The sequence below is a fragment of the Leuciscus leuciscus genome, assembly GCF_965113295.1.
Source record: "Leuciscus leuciscus genome assembly, chromosome: 19".
NCBI lineage: Eukaryota > Metazoa > Chordata > Actinopteri > Cypriniformes > Leuciscidae > Leuciscus > Leuciscus leuciscus.
In genome coordinates this window covers 14,070,948-14,089,901 of record NC_138743.1, presented here as the reverse complement: position 1 = coordinate 14,089,901, position 18,954 = coordinate 14,070,948, and the positions used below count along the sequence as shown (strand labels likewise).

General features: G+C 37.6%; 1 protein-coding gene across 3 annotated transcripts in view; it reads left to right on the top strand.

Moving 5' to 3' along the window:
• fynb (FYN proto-oncogene, Src family tyrosine kinase b) overlaps nt 1-18,954 on the top strand; it is a 119,527-nt gene that overhangs the window by 20,146 nt on the left and 80,427 nt on the right. For all 3 annotated transcript variants that reach the window (XM_082148484.1, XM_082148486.1, XM_082148485.1), the window contains exon 2: nt 13,048-13,110. The gene's annotated coding sequence lies outside the window, so the exon portion shown is untranslated. The remainder of the gene's footprint in view (nt 1-13,047; nt 13,111-18,954) is intronic.

Below are 18,954 nucleotides of genomic sequence, written 5' to 3'. Positions count from 1 at the left end.
TAAGTTAGCAACGAAGCTACCAGTGATGCTATCAATATTAATACTAATTTATATTATAAGTTTGTTTGTTTGTAAGTGAGTGTGGAGAAGACGCGTTCAGCCGTGATCCACGGACGTAACCTTTAAGAGTATGCAGCGTTGGATCACTAATAGGCTTGAGACGCGTCTGCTCAACAGTCCGCGTTGTAACTATGAGGTTTTTTAGTTTTTTTTTTTTAGTGGTAGGGGTGTAGAGTAGACGCACGATAGGCAAAAAATAAAATAAAAAATGTTTGTTTATAAGTGAGTGTGGAGAAGACGCGTTCAGCCGTGATCCACGGACGTAACCTTTAAGAGTATGCAGCGTTGGATCACTAATAGGCTTGAGACGCGTCTGCTCAACAGTCCGCGTTGTAACAATGAGGTTTGAGCAGTAGTCATAGACTGTAAAAAATATGGACAAAGCGTCTGTGACGTCACCCATAGACTTCTGAAGAACGGTTTTGAGGCCGTTTATGGGGGGTATGGGCGGCGCCATATTTCAATACAAATGTTCAGAAAGGATAACTTACAGGTATGATTTGTTGTGTCAGATCATGGCCGAGACGTCAAATTTCAGGAATTCCACTCGGCGCAGCCTATGCTCGTTGTCAGCTGTCAATCAAGTTGTCAATCGCGCCCTTATTTGTCATACATTTTATATCTAAATACGATCTAAACTAACGAGTTAGAAAAAAATTCACCCCCCTCACAGTTGTCAGGCACTCGGAACCTATCGAAAAATACAATAAAAGTCCATGGGACCAACCTGTAAAAACATGAATTTATGCTGTGAAAACGGACATTTTAACATAGGGGTGTATGGACATTTGCTCCCTTTTGGGACCTGTCCCTAGCGGATTTTCGATGTATTGCAGTTTTTCGCACTTCCGGGTAGGCTTCATTTTTCAGATTAGAATGTTGCCGCTTGGCAGTAGTGCTTCTCAGTGAGGAAAAGTAGAAAATCTTCGTTGTAAGCGAGTTTAAAGAGAAAAATCAAGAATTATAAATCAAATCGATAGAGCTCCAAAAACAACAACGCATTCAGACGCGACGCATGATAATAACAGGACAAGATTTTACTCACCGTGTTTGTTGAGTGATTCTTACTCACCTGAGCTTTTATGAACTCAAAGGCGCGAGAGAAAATAAATAAATAAAAATAGCTGAGCGCACGGGTGGCGCTAACAGGCTAGCGAATTACCAGCGTGTTGTGTTAGTAGTAACGGAAGCCAGCGATGTTGGGTAAGCTGTATTTAGTAGTAGTATAAACAACTAGAAATTGTAGTAAATGATGGTTCAAAACAAGGAAATACGAGGCTATACGAGGCTAATACGAGGCTATTACGGAGCTTACAGCACCGAAGCAGACAAACTCACAGCAGACAGCGAGGCAGACAGGAGCATGTGCAACCAAACCCCTACAGATGATCCAGAATGCTGCAGCTCGGCTTGTCTTCAACGAGCCCAAGAGGGCCCACGTCACTCCTCTGTTCATCTCTCTGCACTGGCTACCTCTCGCTGCTCGCATCAAGTTCAAGGCACTGACGCTTGCTTACAGAACTATCACAGGCTCAGCTCCCTCCTACTTTCACTCACTCCTACGAGTCTACATCCCTACCAGACACCTACGATCGGTCAACGAGCGACGTCTCGTGGTTCCATCACAGAAAGCCACAAAATCACTTTCCAGAACATTCTCATTCACAGTTCCATGCTGGTGGAACGCTCTCCCCACCCTCATCCGGAATGCAGAATCCCTGACAACATTCAAAAGACAGCTGAAAACCAATCTCTTCCGTGAGCACTTTACCTTATAAAAAAAAAAAAAAAATGCTACTCAGGCTTATGCTACTCTGAATAATACCTGAACTTCGTATTTTGAGCACTTCTTGCGTTGTTGTTGCTTTTGCCTCTTTATGATGACTCGCTGAATTCAGTCCTAATTTGTAAGTCGCTTTGGACAAAGGCGTCTGCTAAATGACTAAATGTAAATGTAAAAAACACAACCACTAAACCGCTTCTCAACCATGGTATTGTGGTAGAAACATGTAGCCTAACTTCGAATTATAATGTGGAGCCCTGGCTTGCTTATTTTGCTCAAGATGCATTTAACTTCCATACTGTTATGTATATTTAGCTGGAAATGGTATAAGACTTAAAAACCACCAGGATTTGATTGGATTAATTTAAATAAATCAAACATAGTTGAATAATATAACATTTTGGTAATTTTTTTTAAGGATAAATTGGATCTTAGAGGTATTCATCTTTTGATCCAGCTGTTCTTTCAGTCTATGTGTTTGAGCAGTTGAAAGTCTAGAGTGCTAGACTCTTTTTCGTCTCAGCTGCACCACTCCCAGCCTCTGCTGAGCTCATCACATATCACCACGGCCCACAGTGCACTGCTCTGCCCTTGCGTAGGGAGCGTAAGCCTTTTCTTTGAGAGAGACCATCATCCAATCCATAGAGACGCTTAACAATTGGCCACTTTGTTGCCTTAGGCCAGGAACATACTTTACATAAGTATGCAAATGAAAATGTTAAATGTTTGGCCAGGGAATATTAAGCGTGCTGTCCCATTGACCGTATTTAACATGTCTTCTTGCGTTGTCAGATCTTGTTTTTCAGGCAGTTTGCTATAAACATGATAGTTTAATTAACTTAACTTTCTCAGCAAGATTCTCTAAAAACGGTGTAGTGTGTATTTCTGGACTTCATGCCATGGTGTGTTTGCACACAAGTTGTGTAATAATTCATGACATCATTTTCAGAAGAAGTTCAGAAACTCTGTGTAAAAATACCATTCGACCACATGTTCCTATTCTGTGAAATTTTCTGTGAAATTTCCAGTCTATCTCAGTCTATCTCAGTATCATTGCATGTTCAAATGAAAATGATCAAATTACCTTCTTTGTCAAAATGCTTTATGTAAACAGTCAGTTAGGAGGAAAAAAATTGTAACAAACTACTATGTGTATAATATTTAGCTGTATGTGACAACCCAAGTTGTTATCCTTAATGAGTTTGACTTTGTAATTTGTTCAGAATTAATGTTTAAAAAATCTAGTTGAGGCTTTGGGGGTGTAACACTTTTGTTTGTTGAGAACCAATTTTAAAACTTGAAGTTCTTTCTGTGCTGCATGGTTTAGTTAAACAATCATCCACACAGTTGATGGCCAAATATGATCGCAGTTTAGGGTGTTCTTGTGTCTGGATTAAATTAGACGGTCTGGGGGCGAAATGTATATCAAATGTCTTGTTGGGAAGCTTAGCCTACTAAATTCAAAATATTAAAAAGGAGACAGATTTGCCGCTCTAGTGCCGCTTTAGTGATATGGTGTGTCATGATAACAGTGTGTTTACTGGCTGATTGTGATTGCTGTCTGGGGAGCAGACTTTCTGAAGGAATTCAATTAGCTGGAACAGTTTGCTTCCTCACAGTCCCCAGGACAAAGCTGAATCACACAATCAGAGCCACGTTTTGTCTCTTATCAAACACCCTGTGTGTTTGGGCACAAAACATTGGCTAAATAGTAGGCATTAATTGCATATGTGTGGATTAACACTTTAAACTAAGGGTGTGTTCACACTTGTAGTATATGGTTCTTTTGGTCCGGTACAAAAAGAAAATGTTGTATTTAGTCTTGGTTTGCTTGGTCTTTCACACTGTCATTTTTAATGCCGAGCCTGAAGATACAAAAAACAACTGCTTTTATGATGTAAAGAACATGGTTTTTTTAATGATGTATAGAACATGTTAGAATGCTCAGCTGCAGTTAAAATGCGCATCATTTCTTTAGTACAACCACAGACGTGGTGGAAAGCCAAGAGGCATCTAAATGTGTGTACACACAAATGCGTACACACATTTTTTTTTTATTATTATAAGTGTTAATTAATAATAGTAATACTAAGTTAACACATTATATATTATTTATATATTATTTATTACATATTTTTTATCCCTTCTGTTGGTTATCAATGTCAATCAGTGCAATTTCAGATTCAATCCTGCATTTAAATATGGTTACGTACTTAACAGAATGAAAAAACTTCGATATTCAAAATGTGAATGGATTATATACAGAAAGCAAGAGTGAGCTCTCCCTTTATAATCAGGTCAATCACTTGAGTTCAGCACGAGCTGACTGACTGAGTTCTGCACTCTTCAAAAACTCCTAATACCATCAATGAAGCTCACTGCACAATGAATTTTGTATTTACATTGTTTGTTATTAGGAAGGTAGTTGTGAGTGTGGAGAACTCAAGGATGTTACGCTGAAAAAAAAATGTTTTGAATGAGAATGAACGTCATTGGTTCTTGCTGAAGCTCAAAGTTGCTGCATAACAGAAGAATGAACATCATTGGCTCTTGCAGAAGAGAATGAACCTCAAATTTTATAATGTTGATAGTTACGTTTTATTTTCTACAAGCTTAAATTGAGAACTAATATAGAATTTACTAGATTTTTTAATTATTGCCTGAACTAACTTTTAATGTAGAAATTACATTTGTTTTTTTTCTGGAGTATTTACTTACCATGCTCAAGCACATACATAAAGCTTGCCACAAAGCACAGGCAAAACAATGATTATGAATGTGTCGGGAAAAAATAGCAAGGAGACATTTTAATTATCTGAATAAACTAGTGTTTTCTGTGTCCGTGTCGGTTTCAAAGATGAAATTGATGATGCTGACTCGCCGTCTCCACAGGATAGTTAGTGCCGTGCCTCTATCATACGGATAAGGATACGTAAGCAGAGAGTATTACTTTTCATTTTGAATTGGTTCATTTAAAAATAGACATTTTCAAGCTTTCAATGGATCTATTTCTCATGTCTGTAAGGCCTCTGCTCTGAGTTCTACTGGTTACTCTGAGTGAGTACTGGTTTATTTTTGTGAAGCACTACAGTTCATGGAGACTGAGACGGCAGAAATTGCTTCCTGATTGTTTTCTTTATTTCACAAAAGCAAAACGTTTTGATGTTATTGTGAGTTTACACAAAAGTAGACAGTTTCAAATTATGTATTACTCTTATCTATATGACCAAAAATGACGGAGTATTTTAAGTTATTTCCGCTGTTATCAGGAGAAAATGCAAGTGATCGCGCCGGCTCCTCAATGTTTTGCAGTAAGAGCGCTAATACTTTAGCTTCCACACTTAGCACAAACACTTGGATATGTGCCTAATAATAGCGAACATTTATCTAGGCTAACATTAGAGCAAGCAGCCATGTAAAGTTGCTACTACTACTACATTTCAAATGATAAACCATATTTTAGGTCGATGGATGATACTGTAATTACCACAAAGAACCACAGTTAACGATCTGTCCCTCATGGACTGCGTGAATTCGCCATACGTTTTTTTTTTTTTTTTGGACTAACCAACTGATACAATTTTGGTCGACTAAGTCTCGTCTAGTCAACTAACGTTTAGTCAAGTATTAGAGGGCAGCCCTAGGCATAAGTAGGCTATTACTCTAAACTGAAAACACACCTCAAACTAGTCGGAGGTTGTCAACTGGTCCATCTGTTTTTACACTGGTCAGGTTGTTCTAGTTCGATAGTTTTAGAAGGGTTTTGGCCACTTGTCAACTGGTCAAGCATAGAGATCCTGTCAAGTTTTGTGGACAGAACCCAAATGCTGAATAGCCAGGAAGTTTTCAAAAAGGTCTTTATTAACAAGCACACTTGTGTTTCATTATTAAATGCACTGACACAATAGCATAGAGTAAGTTTCAGGCCTAAGTGTTTTCGCTCTCTCGTTATTGCTGTTTGTCCACTCTCTTATGAATCAATAATGCATGCACAGAAAAAAATATGGATGCATATATTTGCTGGCTGGTTAATAAAGACCTGTAATAATTTCCCTTTCTCAAACAGATTGTACACATACACTTTTCTGCATTATATCAGTGGCTAACACTACATCACATGGAATACATAAACTGGTTTGAGAGTTCCTTGATGTTCTGTTTTCTCTTTATCTATAGTTTGTGCCAAAAAAGCAAGAGATCAGTTTGAAATAGTAAGTTCTAAGTCAATATTACATTGATCAACATTGCACAAGCATATAACATAACTACACTAAGTAACTAATAGAAATGATTAATCAAAACAAAGGCCAATTTAGAATGAGCATTTTCATTTACCGTTTCAGCTTTCATCAGAGTGGATCCAGAATTTCAGTTCGAGAATTTTGGTGCGTTACAGGAATTAATGAAATGCTCTATTCCTGTTGAGCTCAGCTACGTCAAGTGTTTATATTGTACAGACCCAAACAAAAGACATCTGTATGTCTCTGGTCTCTGGAGGTTCTTTGTGCATAATTCATGTTGTGAATTGTCTTGCTGTGATCATTCATACATGTGCGTATGTGTTGTTTACTGGCAACAGTGCAGCTTTGTGCCTTCAGCACTGAATATCCTGCCATGCCACTATCAGTCAGTAAATAACATTCATTTGAATGTGAGATTCGTTTTTCTCTCTCCTCTGAGCTGCCCTCTCTCTGACACATAAAGAGTCTGTGTGTGTGTGAGTGAATGCTTGCATCTAGCTGAATGCACGACACCCTCAGGACTGCATCTTCACGAGAATCCCACATGATGATAGAGACGGGGAGAGAAGGACAAATCGAGGATAGAAAAAGAGAGTAGTGCATGCTGGGAGTTCACTATACCTAGAGCGAAGGCGACTGAATAAATGGCAGACAGCCTGACACATACTAGTGTAATTGTGATTTCAAATGTTGAATTTTTTTTGATCACTATCAATCCGTCCGTCCTTTTCAGATAGATTGATTTAAGAAGGATCTGTTGCTGGGTTTTAAAGGGTTTCTAATATATATTTACCATGCCCTAAAAATGTAATATAATTCAGGTCAGGTTTGGAGTCATGTATTTGAGTCTAGTTTCTGTTTTTCGAGTACCAGTTTATTTTTATTTGCGTTACTTTTAGTCCGATGCACATACTCACAAAACCGTCTTTGTGTAACAGGCAGAAAATTAAAGGTTTTCCCTTCTGTGAGGCGTACAGAGCGAGCCGCTTCATTTAGTTTAGGCCTATATCCAAGCTGTTCTAAAAATACAACTGAACCCTCAATTAAAGATTTCCCTCTGCCTGCTCCACACATACGATGTCTGGCTGAAGATCTCTGAACCATAAGGTTGTCTTGGTTTCTTTTTTTTTTTTTGTGACTAAAAACGAAAATTAAGGCAGCACACCATCATATTTTTGGTGACTTTTTTTAAAGAATGTGAAATGTCAACACGTGGGACATGCTGTCAGGTCATAATGTCATTGCTGGGTCTGAATCCAGACAGGTTCTTGGCTACAAACATAACTTTTTTTCTCTTTCTTGGTTATTAATGGAATAGTTCACCCAAAAATTAAAAAGGTAAAATAAAAAATAAAATAAAAAAGTTTACTCATTCAAATTTATCATGATTATTTTTATTTATTTTTAAAACAAATTAGTTCGAAAACAAATTTTTGAATAATTTTCATGCAGATCTTGCTACAAAATAGCTTGTTAATTTGTTCGTCTGTTTTTTTTGTGTGGTTTTTTTTTTTTGTAGCTTAAAAAAGGTCTGTCCTTTTTAGAATGTTTAAAAAAAATAAAATAATAATTTTAAATCACAACAGGGATAAAATAATAAACATGTTTTGGCTAGCAGCCTTCAGTGTACCAACTCACTGCTTTTCAGAGATTTTTTTTTTATACATAATAATGAGTATGATCAGGTTTTCACATCGAACAGTCAATCCACAGAAGAGATTAAGAAATCATTATGAAAAATATCATGAATTTAAATGCATTTACAAGGCAGGAATAAACACTGCTGCTGCAGCGAGAGTTTGAGAAGGCATCTGAAAAAAAATATGACTATATCAATATATAATATTAATTGTCAATTAATATAATTATATGAATATATTATATTAATTATTCATAATTATAATTCATAATATGCACCAAAAGATGGGCAATTTTGTCTCAAAATGTTGTCCTCTAAAAAAATAGGTTTGCGATCTCTAACCCAGAATAAAACCTGCTCTGGGTTAGCAGGTTAGCCGTGTAGCATAAGTTAACATTGCCATGAGCACCACTAAAAACCAGTCCACCTTCTAGAGCCTGAAAAAACAGAGTTTGCTCAAACTTTTCGCAGGAGCTGAAACTGGCTTCATGCGACAGACCTCATAGCTACATGCCATTCATAAATATTGTGCATATTAACACACACTCACACTCACTCTTACAAAAATGATGAAAAATCGAAATCCACAATAATAATTAAGCCCTATAGGAGACATTGTTTGTAAATTAAACCTCCAAACGCCTCTCTTTGCAAGAGTTTTTTTTTGTCAATGTCTCCACCACAGTGCGTTCATAAACTTCTCAAAAAAGTATTGTTCAATCTTATGATGATAGTCAATAAAAAGTGTCAACACAATAGAAGTAACATCATGTCTACAAATGCTCAGATGTTTTCCTAAAATTCATTAATGGACATGGACATTGGGATGAATAAATCACATTCTTGGTGGAACATGTTATACAAGCTTTGATGTGAATGGAACTTGGAATTTGTGCATTGTAATACAGAGGAACATGATTATGACATGGAAAACACCCTTGTATATTTCTTTTGTCATCATGCACAACATCTGATCTCCATCTGAATTTTGAGTTCTCTTGTAAGTGAACATAGCAGGATATTTATTTTTAGCTAAACAGACATGAACAATTACGTTGAACATAGAAGAGCTACGGTACATCAAAAGTCTTTTCTACCTGTGTGTTTCACAGAAGATAATGTTTGGAACAACATGACATAATTGTTGTAATATTTGCCAAATTTCATTTATGGGTGTATTAACCCTTAAATTAAATCTTGATAGCCCAGCATTACAGAACAAATCAGGCATCATTGCTTTCCATTATAGTTATCTTTGACTTTTCATTTAACAAAGATCCATTTACTGTCACAGTCTCTTACATCTTGTTGAATACCAAGATGGGTATTTTGCCTATATTCAAACCTAATTAAGAAAATGGGTTTGTTCTAAATTTTTTTTTAAAAAGCTGTCCTTGGAGGTTAATTTTATTTCTGTCAACTGTGCTTTGCTTTTGCGTGTGTGTTTTGTGGTGAGTTATAGCCTGCAGTGTTATGGCTCTCTTAAGTCTTGTGTGAAGTACATTAGTTAGGCCTTTGTTTCAGTCTCAGCATCTGACATCACACTCACAGATCATATCTTTTCAAGCACATTGCAAAAAAAGCAAGTTTTTACTCAGAGCAACAAACCTTAATCTGATTGGCAGGCACAGTGCACATGTTTTCATCAGTATGCTGGGAAACAAAGTTACCCGACTGATACAATGAGCGCTTCTGGGGATGTTTGTGGATTCTCTAGATATGAATATGTGATTTCAGTAGGAATGATCTTGATCTGACACAATTGCCACAGTAAACCCGGCACCTACCTAGGCTCTATAAAATGGTAAAATGTTCTTGACGACACCACGTCTGGATATTCTCCTCGTTATTATGCTCTTCTCCATTGTTTGGTCATCATTTGATGAATTGTTGTTATAATAACTTGAAAACTTCTTAATACAATTCTGTTTAACACAATCTTTTAACACTAGTGCAAACTTGTGTAAATTATGTAAGTTTTGTCTTCTGCAGCTTTAAATGCTCAAGCACTTTAAAGCAGGATGGATTCTGATTGGCTCTGATCAACTGGAAAAATGGTTCTGAAAGTGATTCCAATTATATTGTTTCTCTGTGTCATTATCATTATAGTTGTAGTGAGGAGTCTACTATTCTTTTATATTCAGAACGATTTTTAGAACTTTATCGCTATTGCTATAGTTATTGTCCTTGATGTGAACGGGCCTTAAAGTCCCCCTGTAGTGAGTAAAATTACGTATTTTAAAGTTTTTTCCTTGAAAATGTTTTATTCTTCATGCCTTAAAATAGCTTGAATGTAACTCTAAACCCTTGCTTCATTTAGTACACGCGGTTCTATGAATAAATTATCCCCGCCTCCACTCACTCACAGCAGCTCAGAGATCCACTCGTTGACGATCACACATTGACCTGATTGGTTACAAAGTAGTTTGTGGCGTCAGAAACACCAGCGATTTCCAACCGTGTTTTTTTACATTTACATTTACATTTAGTCATTTAGCAGACGCCTTTGTCCAAAGCGACTTACAAATTAGGACTGAATTCAGCGAGTCATCATAAAGAGGCAAAAGCAACAACAACGCAAGAAGTGCTCAAAATACGAAGTTCAGGTATTATTCAGAGTAGCATAAGCCTGATAAGTGATGTTTCAAAGGGAAAGGAATTTTTTTTTTTTTTTTTTTTTTTTTATAAGGTAAAGTGCTCACGGAAGAGATTGGTTTTCAGCTGTCTTTTGAATGTTGTCAGGGATTCTGCATTCCGGATGAGGGTGGGGAGAGCGCGTTCCACCAGCATGGAACTGTGAATGAGAATGTTCTGGAAAGTGATTTTGTGGCTTTCTGTGATGGAACCACGAGACGTCGCTCGTTGACCGATCGTAGGTGTCTGGTAGGGATGTAGACTCGTAGGAGTGAGTGAAAGTAGGAGGGAGCTGAGCCTGTGATAGTTCTGTAAGCAAGCGTCAGTGCCTTGAACTTGATGCAAGCAGCGAGAGGTAGCCAGTGCAGAGAGATGAACAGAGGAGTGACGTGGGCCCTCTTGGGCTCGTTGAAGACAAGCCGAGCTGCAGCATTCTGGATCATCTGTAGGGGTTTGGTTGCACATGCTGGAAGTCCAGCCAGAAGAGCATTGCAGTAGTCAAGCCTAGAGATGACCAGGGCCTGGACGATAAGTTGTGTTGCATGCTCAGTTAGAAAAGGCCTGATCTTCCTGATGTTGTGCAGTGCAAACCTGCATGATCGAGCTGTCTTTGAAATGTGATCTGTGAAGGTCAGCTGGTCATCAAACGTTACTCCCAAGATTTCTGACCGATCTTGATGGGGTGATTAATGATGACTCTAGCTGGATGGTGAAGTCGTGCTGTAGAGATGGATTGGCAGGGAGGACGAGAAGCTCAGTCTTTGCCAGGTTGAGCTGCAGGTGATGTTCCTTCATCCATGTGGAGATGTCCGCCAGACAGCTTGAGACCCGTGCAGCTACTGTGGGATCATCTGGTTGAAAGGAGAGGAAGAGCTGCGTGTCATCAGCATAGCAGTGGTAGGAAAAACCGTGTGCCTGTATGATGTGTCCCAGTGATGTGGTGTAGATGGAGAAGAGGAGGGGACCAAGAACTGAACCCTGGGGAACACCTGTGGTCAGCTGATGTGCTCTGGATACCTCACCTCTCCATGCGACCTTGAAGGACCTACCTGTGAGATAGGACTCAAACCAGTGGAGTGAAGTTCCTGTGATGCCCAGTGATGAGAGGGTGGACATAAGGATCTGATGATTCACCGTGTCGAAGGCAGCAGACAGATCCAGGAGAATGAGGACTGAAGATTTGGAAGCAGCTTTTGCGATCCGTAGGGCTTCTGTGACTGACAGTAATGCAGTCTCAGTTGAATGTCCTTTCTTGAAGCCAGATTGGTTGACATCCAGCTGGTTGTTTAGAGACAAGAAGGATGTTAGTTGGTTGAAGACAGCTCTTTCAAGTGTCTTCGCAATGAATGGTAGGAGAGAGATAGGTCTGTAATTCTCTACAAATGATGTGTTTAGCGTTGGTTTTTTCAGCAGTGGAGTAACCCGAGCCTGCTTGAATGCTGTAGGGAAGGTGCCAGTATGGAGGGATGAGTTGATGATGTGTGTGAGTGATGGTAGAAGTGTGGGAGAGATGGCTTGTAGAAGGTGTGAGGGGATGGGGTCAAGCGGGCAGGTGGTAGGGTGACTGGAGTGACTTTTTGAGACTGCAGTTTTAAGGAGAAAATACTCAGCAATGCTGTTGACTTGATTTGTACATGGTTTGTCTTAAAACATATTAAATACACCACATAGACAAATAAACAATATTAAAAGCTGGATTTTCACCACTGGCGGACTTTAAATGACTTTAAATTATGTAAAATTATGGCTGGCTATTACAAGAAAATATAAGTGGTATATGGTGGTGGTGGCGCAATGGATAAGACACATGCCTTTGGTGTGAGAGACCCGGGTTCGAATCCACTGTGAGACACCAATGTGTCCCTGAGCAAGACACTTAACCCCTAGTTGCTCCAGAGGCGTGCGACCTCTGACATATATAGCAATTGTAAGTCGCTTCGGATATAAGCGTCAGCTAAATGAATAAATGTAAATGTAAATGTAAATATAAGGAAAGGGTAAGCTTAATTTACAAATGTTCAACTCTTTTTCTTTTTTTTTATCTTTAGAAAAAAAGAAAGAAAAGCGAAATAATAAAATGAACAAGTAGATCTTCTGAAGGTGGGTTCCATTGGCTCAAAAATCAGAACCCAGAACCAATTGATGTCTGCTTTAGTGTTCAAAAATGGCAAGAGGTTTGTACAATTTCAAGATTCTTGCTAACATGAGCATTGCTTCTTTAGCTTTTGTGATGTTTGGGACATTGTGACTGTCAGAATGAACCATCTGGTGAACTGGAGCATGATAAGGACTGTTCCCACGGGTGCACCATTGGATTGACGATAAGTTCATTTGAAAATTGTAAAAAATTGATAGCGTGCAGACCTACAGATAGTCAGAAGTCTAGATATGTTTGACTAGAGCTACATTTGTTTGCGACGTGTTCGACTCTGTCTGGGTGGGTGAGGAGGACCATCACTATGAAGTAATCTGTCCCTAAAAATAGCAGCTAATACTGTTGAGTGTGGGGATATAGCAAGGTTGATTGTGATTAAACTGTCCCAAAGTGATTGACATATTTTTTTTGTTATTTTTTGGCAGTTCTTCTTCACAACAGGTCCATAATCCAGATCAGAGCGCACCATAAAGCTGTTTATCACATCATAAATGTAATATTAATCTGTCTTTTTCTCTTTCTGTTTCTCTTTCAGGATTCTCTTTTGAACACAAAGCAATGTGGAGGAAATAAGGATCGTGCTGTGCTCTAAATACAGGTGAGTGTGAAACACTGTGATAAGCTGTAGGCTGGCGAACCTCAATCTACACCCACTGAACTCACTGAAGATTTACACTATTTCAAAATCCAACATTCACAACTAGAGATACAGAAGAACGCTAATCAGTTTGACCAAATATTTGACCAATAATTACACTTTTATGCTTTTTTTGTGGGGCTCCAAAGAATAGGACCCAATGAAACTATACTACTGTGTGTTTAAAAGGAAATACACAAAAAAAGTCATTTACTTAATGTGTTGCTTACTCAACTTTTTACTTGACAGACATTTATATTCACGAGAGAAATGTATAGGGTTAACTGTTAACAGCTGTAACCAACACACTCCAGGGCTCCAGACTAACTTTTTTTATTAGGAGCGCTGTAGCCCCTGACTTAAAATTTTAGGAGCGCAAGCAGAAAATTTAGGGGCACATCTTAAATCACCTTGCAATGCAATTATTCACATTTCCCCCAAAAATAACTGTATTACTGACAAATGCTTTGATAATAAATAGACTTAACGTACAGAAATTACAATGTGCAGTTTTATTTTAAGTTCAGAGGGCTCCAGACTAACATTTGAGGGCAGCGGCACTAAGTTCTACAGAAAGTATCTGGTAGCACTGTGGGATGACAAAGCACTGAGCTTAATTTGAGGTGTAGATAAAATTAACTTGAACTATTATCATTCATAATGTCTTAATATTAATTCAATAGCAAAATGAGTGACAAAATAGATATTAGGGATTGAAAATAGCCAATAAGCGCCCTCAGCAGCTATTTTTACAATGGTAATTTAATTTTATTTATTTTTTTAAATAAGTGTGAGTTTTCCTACTTCTTGAAACTTTTAGTTTTATAAATAGAGACAATCTTTAAAGGTTGAACAAAAAATGTTTTGGTCAACACATTAAAAATAACATTTAAATATGATATTATAGTTTTGAAGTGCTGGAAAAAGATATGTGTAGGCTACTGTTATAACCACAGTATACCGTTACAGTTAGTGTTACTACATTAAATCCATGGTGAATGTTGCTGATCTGTGGACCTAAAGCCTTCTATAACTTGTTCGTTCATGGCACATGTTTCTCCTGGTTTCCACGTTAGCGCTGTTTGATCTGATATGGTTTATAACAGAGAATTCTGCGTTGAATCTGAATGTTTCTCACTGGATCTCGCAACGATGTTATTAATTCTGTCGCGAACTCAATGGATTTCTTCACTGGATGTCCACGATGTGACGGTGTTGCGTGATCGAGATCCGCCCGCGACTGGCGAGAGAAGCTCTGCGCTGTCTATTATTGGTTCGAACTATTAAACGGTCCGTGACGCAGAAATGAGTAGCGCAGTTTTTTTCCGCTTTCATTTTGTTTTGATTTATTAACATGTCACGGAATACTCTATGCTTGAGGCTGAGAATGTGTCTAACTAGCATATTGTGTTTAAACTGCGAAGTGCCTGCACTGTCTGCAAACTTCGTTTTCCCCGCAGTTCTGGGATAGCGACTGCAACATTCGCAGTTCATTAAGTTCGTCTCCTTACAGTACCTCAACCAGCTGAATTCTCGCAGCCAGTCTTCCCGAAAATGGTGGGTTCGGGCCTTTATCACCTCACAAACCTCTGATTCTGAATCATCATCCGGCTGTGTCTGTGACATTGATATTTGTCTCCGTCTCCTTCCCACGGACGTTTACGCGCGCTCGATTATCTCTAGGACCCTCCCCCTCCACACATTAGCCAGTTACAGTGGCCATTCCCAATTCTTCTCACACTCATTGGCCTGCCACACATTCCGGATTCATTGACGCGCCCCTTCCGTTTAACGTGTAAAAACAAAACAAATTTACTGGTCGCACATGTGCGACTGGATGAAAAATTCAGTCGCACACTCTCAAATTTTGGTCGCAAAATGCGACCATTTGGTCGCAGTCTGGAGCCCTGCACTCTCAAGGCTATTTGTAACCATTTAAAGTTTTTGCAAATTGATGGCTAAGAAGATCGTACGATCATACGTACGGTTTCCGTACAATTTGCGGTTTAGGCATTGGTTTGGGCTGGACCTTCATGCTTACTTTTTTTCCCCTAAAAATTGTGTTTCTGTATGAATCACATCATATGAATTCATATGAAATTGTAAAATAGTTATGTTTTCTTATGAGATCAGGTTGGCGTAACAGACATGTTAAAATAAATTTTTTGAACACATATCTTAAAATAACTAGTTATTTAAGAAGTATTAGTCCTTTTGATGTGATTAGTAAATGCATAATGTGCATTATTGTTTATCATTGTCCAATAATAATTTATTATTGTGTTATAAGTTAACATAAATTCTGCATATTGATTATCACACACTTACACTAAAATAAATTGGTTTTATATTCCCATCCCATGCTTCTTGATGTATTCAATATTTTGGCTAATATGGCTACGTGTTGTGCTCCGCTCTGTTTACACAGTTTCAATGTTTCACCCCATGTTTCAATCTCTTCCATATAATTACACAGATTTGCCCAAAATCAGAAAATAAAATGGGCAAAAATTCCAAATACATATTTAGGGCAGGAAAGGTCTTTTGTATGTCTTCATTTAGTAAACATGTGTGATATAATGTATAAATTGGATGATATAAATTGGATAGACGTCAGTGTAGGGTGTCTTCTCTGTGGAAAGAAAACTGACTCGGAAATGTGTGAGTGTGTGTATGCTTTTGACTCTGAGCGAGTATCTGTTTTTGTGAGGTAATGTGGGCTAGCTAAAACATACTGAAGTGATTAGACTCTGCGGAATGTGTGTGTGTTTGGGTTTTGACCTTTCAGTGAGTCACATGTGCCATACGTTATAATAGTGTAGCTGCTTACTACTGTCCTATGCCCCTTGGGTCTCTCTCTTTTCTTCGTGTTTCCGAAGTTTTTTTTTTTTTTTTGTCTAAGAAGAGAAACCCACTGGTCAGCGTTTTAAGCCCAGGGCCTGCTGGGTAGTGTCAGTCGGTTGCTGCACATCAAAGATGTTTGGAGTGAGTAACTCAGCAGGCCTGAAACACTCCTACTGCATAATAAAGAGAACCCAGGACCTATACTTTCATTAAACCAGACCTCTGTGGCTCCAACAAGCATAGTCTGAATGAGTATTATACGCTCTAGAGGTAGATGAAGGGTGAAACGGCATCATGTAGTAATGAGAACAGGAAGGAATTCAACAGTTCTGGTTCTGTGCTTGTTTAGTGTAATTTCTTTGCTAGAAGTGTCAAAGAAAACGACGCTCTGATGGAATGAAATGGAGGAGGCCGTGACTCATAAGGAAACTTATTAAACTTAATTCACCATTTTAAAAATGCAACATTCAAGGTGGGATGCTGCAAGAGACAACGCAATAGCTAAAGGCATGTCTGAATGTCTCTGTAAAATAGTCAACTTCTCTAAAAGGGGTTTATCAACTAAAGCACAGCATGATGTTAAACACACTTATTAAAGTCGACATGTAATGGAAGTTGCAATAGTCTTTTCTTCCCTATTGTGACGTGTATCTGAGGGAGGAGATTTTGTCCATGGGGAATTAATGGATAGATGGATTGTGGTTTGCTATTGCTGTGATCTCATGTGAGAGAATGCCCTGCCCTCGCCAATATTACAAAAGCGCATCAATTCAATTCAATTTTTTTAAATATATATATATATATATACTTACTGCAACTTTGCATAAAAAAGAAGAATTGTCAGTTTTGATTTCATGGTGACTTTAGTATGGAAGCTTCCATTACAGAATAAAACATTTTAAAAGATAATTGTGACTTTTTATCTCGCTATTGCGAGTTACAAAGTCAGAATTGGAAGAAATAAACTCGCAATTGTGAGTTATAATTCTTTTTTCCTCAGAATTGCGACTTTATATCACACAATTCTGACTTTATAACACACAATTTCGACTTTATATCACACAACTGATTTATTTTATTTTATTCTGTGGCGGAAATAAGCTTCCATATTAAAGCACCCTAAAATATCAAAACTTATAATCAGTTACTAATAAGACAAACATTAGCAAATAAAAAATACTATGTTAAAGCAAAGGAAAAAGGGTAATTATTTTTAAAGGTTTGTTCATGTCATAGAACAATGTGTAGAAATAAAGTTCACATTGTTTAAATAAATGGTCTTATAATATTACAAAATGCAAGTACTGTATGCTAATATTGCTATTATTAGCATATAAAAAAGTCAATTCATGTTTAATTTGCCTGTACTCTATCACTCTGAATCTTGGCACAAAATATTCATATTTTGTGGTAGGTGAATCTTAAACTTTGTTTAGTCATGATTGGACTGTTAGAATCAACATAGTTTAGAACTAAAACTGCAAGGTGAGTGATGTCTAACCTGTGCAAATGACAAAACAACAACAACAACAAAATAGTGCACGGCTCAGACCAGTTAAAGAAATATTAAATTAACAGTAACACTTTACAATAAGGTTTCATTTGTTAACATTGTTTAACTACATTACAGTAGTTATTATGAACAGTGAATACAACTTCTACAGCCTTTATTAATCTTATCTAATGTTAATTTTAACATTTACTAATACATTAAGAACATTTGTGCACCGTGAACTACTAACATGAATATTTTTAAATAACTTTAACAAAGGTTAATAAATTCTGTAAAAATATATTGCTCATTGTTAGCTCATGCTAGTTAATGGATGGATTAACTGATGTTAACAAATGAGACCTTATTGTAAAGTGCTACCAAATTATAACATTTTAAAACTATCAAATTTTTAAGACCGTACCAGAAATGATGCTGGTTTATCTGCTAGCTGAAGTACTTGAGAACAGTTAAAGAATGTTGGTAACGTTTTTCTTTGATTCCACCTAACCGTGGGTTTGACACCAGCACGTGTGCATGCATCACCCCAAATAAACACTCACCCTGCCAACTCATACCTTCCATATGACCCACATGAACGCCCACCTCAAAATATCACAGACGTTCCTTTAACCCACACAGTTTCGCAGTGTGTTTGCATAATTAAGAGCGAGGCCTTTAAATGGAGTGCAGTCTGTCACGTTCTGCGCTGTGGCATCTCTAAAGAGGTTTATGGGCCAGCATTAATACCTTTTAATGGACAGATGAGGATTGGATAGGCCCAGCTGTTCCTGTTCTATTGTTCCCAGTCTGAGCTGTGACACACATTGTGTAGCGGGACTTGGAGGGCACACGGTTCTTGTTCGAGTTCCACACACCACAGAGTTCGTTCAGATAGAAAATGCAGCTTTACAAAGATCCTTTATCTGGCTGTTGACACTTGCACACCTAAGACCAGAACTGAGCATTCCTATAATTCTAAATCAACTCACATACACGCAAAAACAATCATGATGCAAGGGATGAGATATAATGGTCAAGTATTATTAAAATGTTTTTTGTTTTATTTCAGTGTTATGAGAAAGGAGCATTTAGGGTATTTTCCACAACAACACAAAATTCACACCAAAATTTCACTTTAAGTTGTTTTGTCACATTACTTTTAAGCACAAAACTCTCTTTCTCATTCAAATGTATTTACTGTATATATTACACAAATGATCACATTACAGTAAGCTGCTGACATTTTGGAAAGATCACAATAATCACAATACAAAAACTGGCTGAAACCGGCTTAATGTTCATTATGCAAAATATACATTTCTTTTAGGGCTGTGAAATGATTAATCACATTCAAAATAAAAGTTTGTGTTTACATAATATATGTGTGTGTACTATGTATAATTATTCTGTATATATAAATACACACATGCATGTATATATGTATATATATATTTAAGAAATATTTG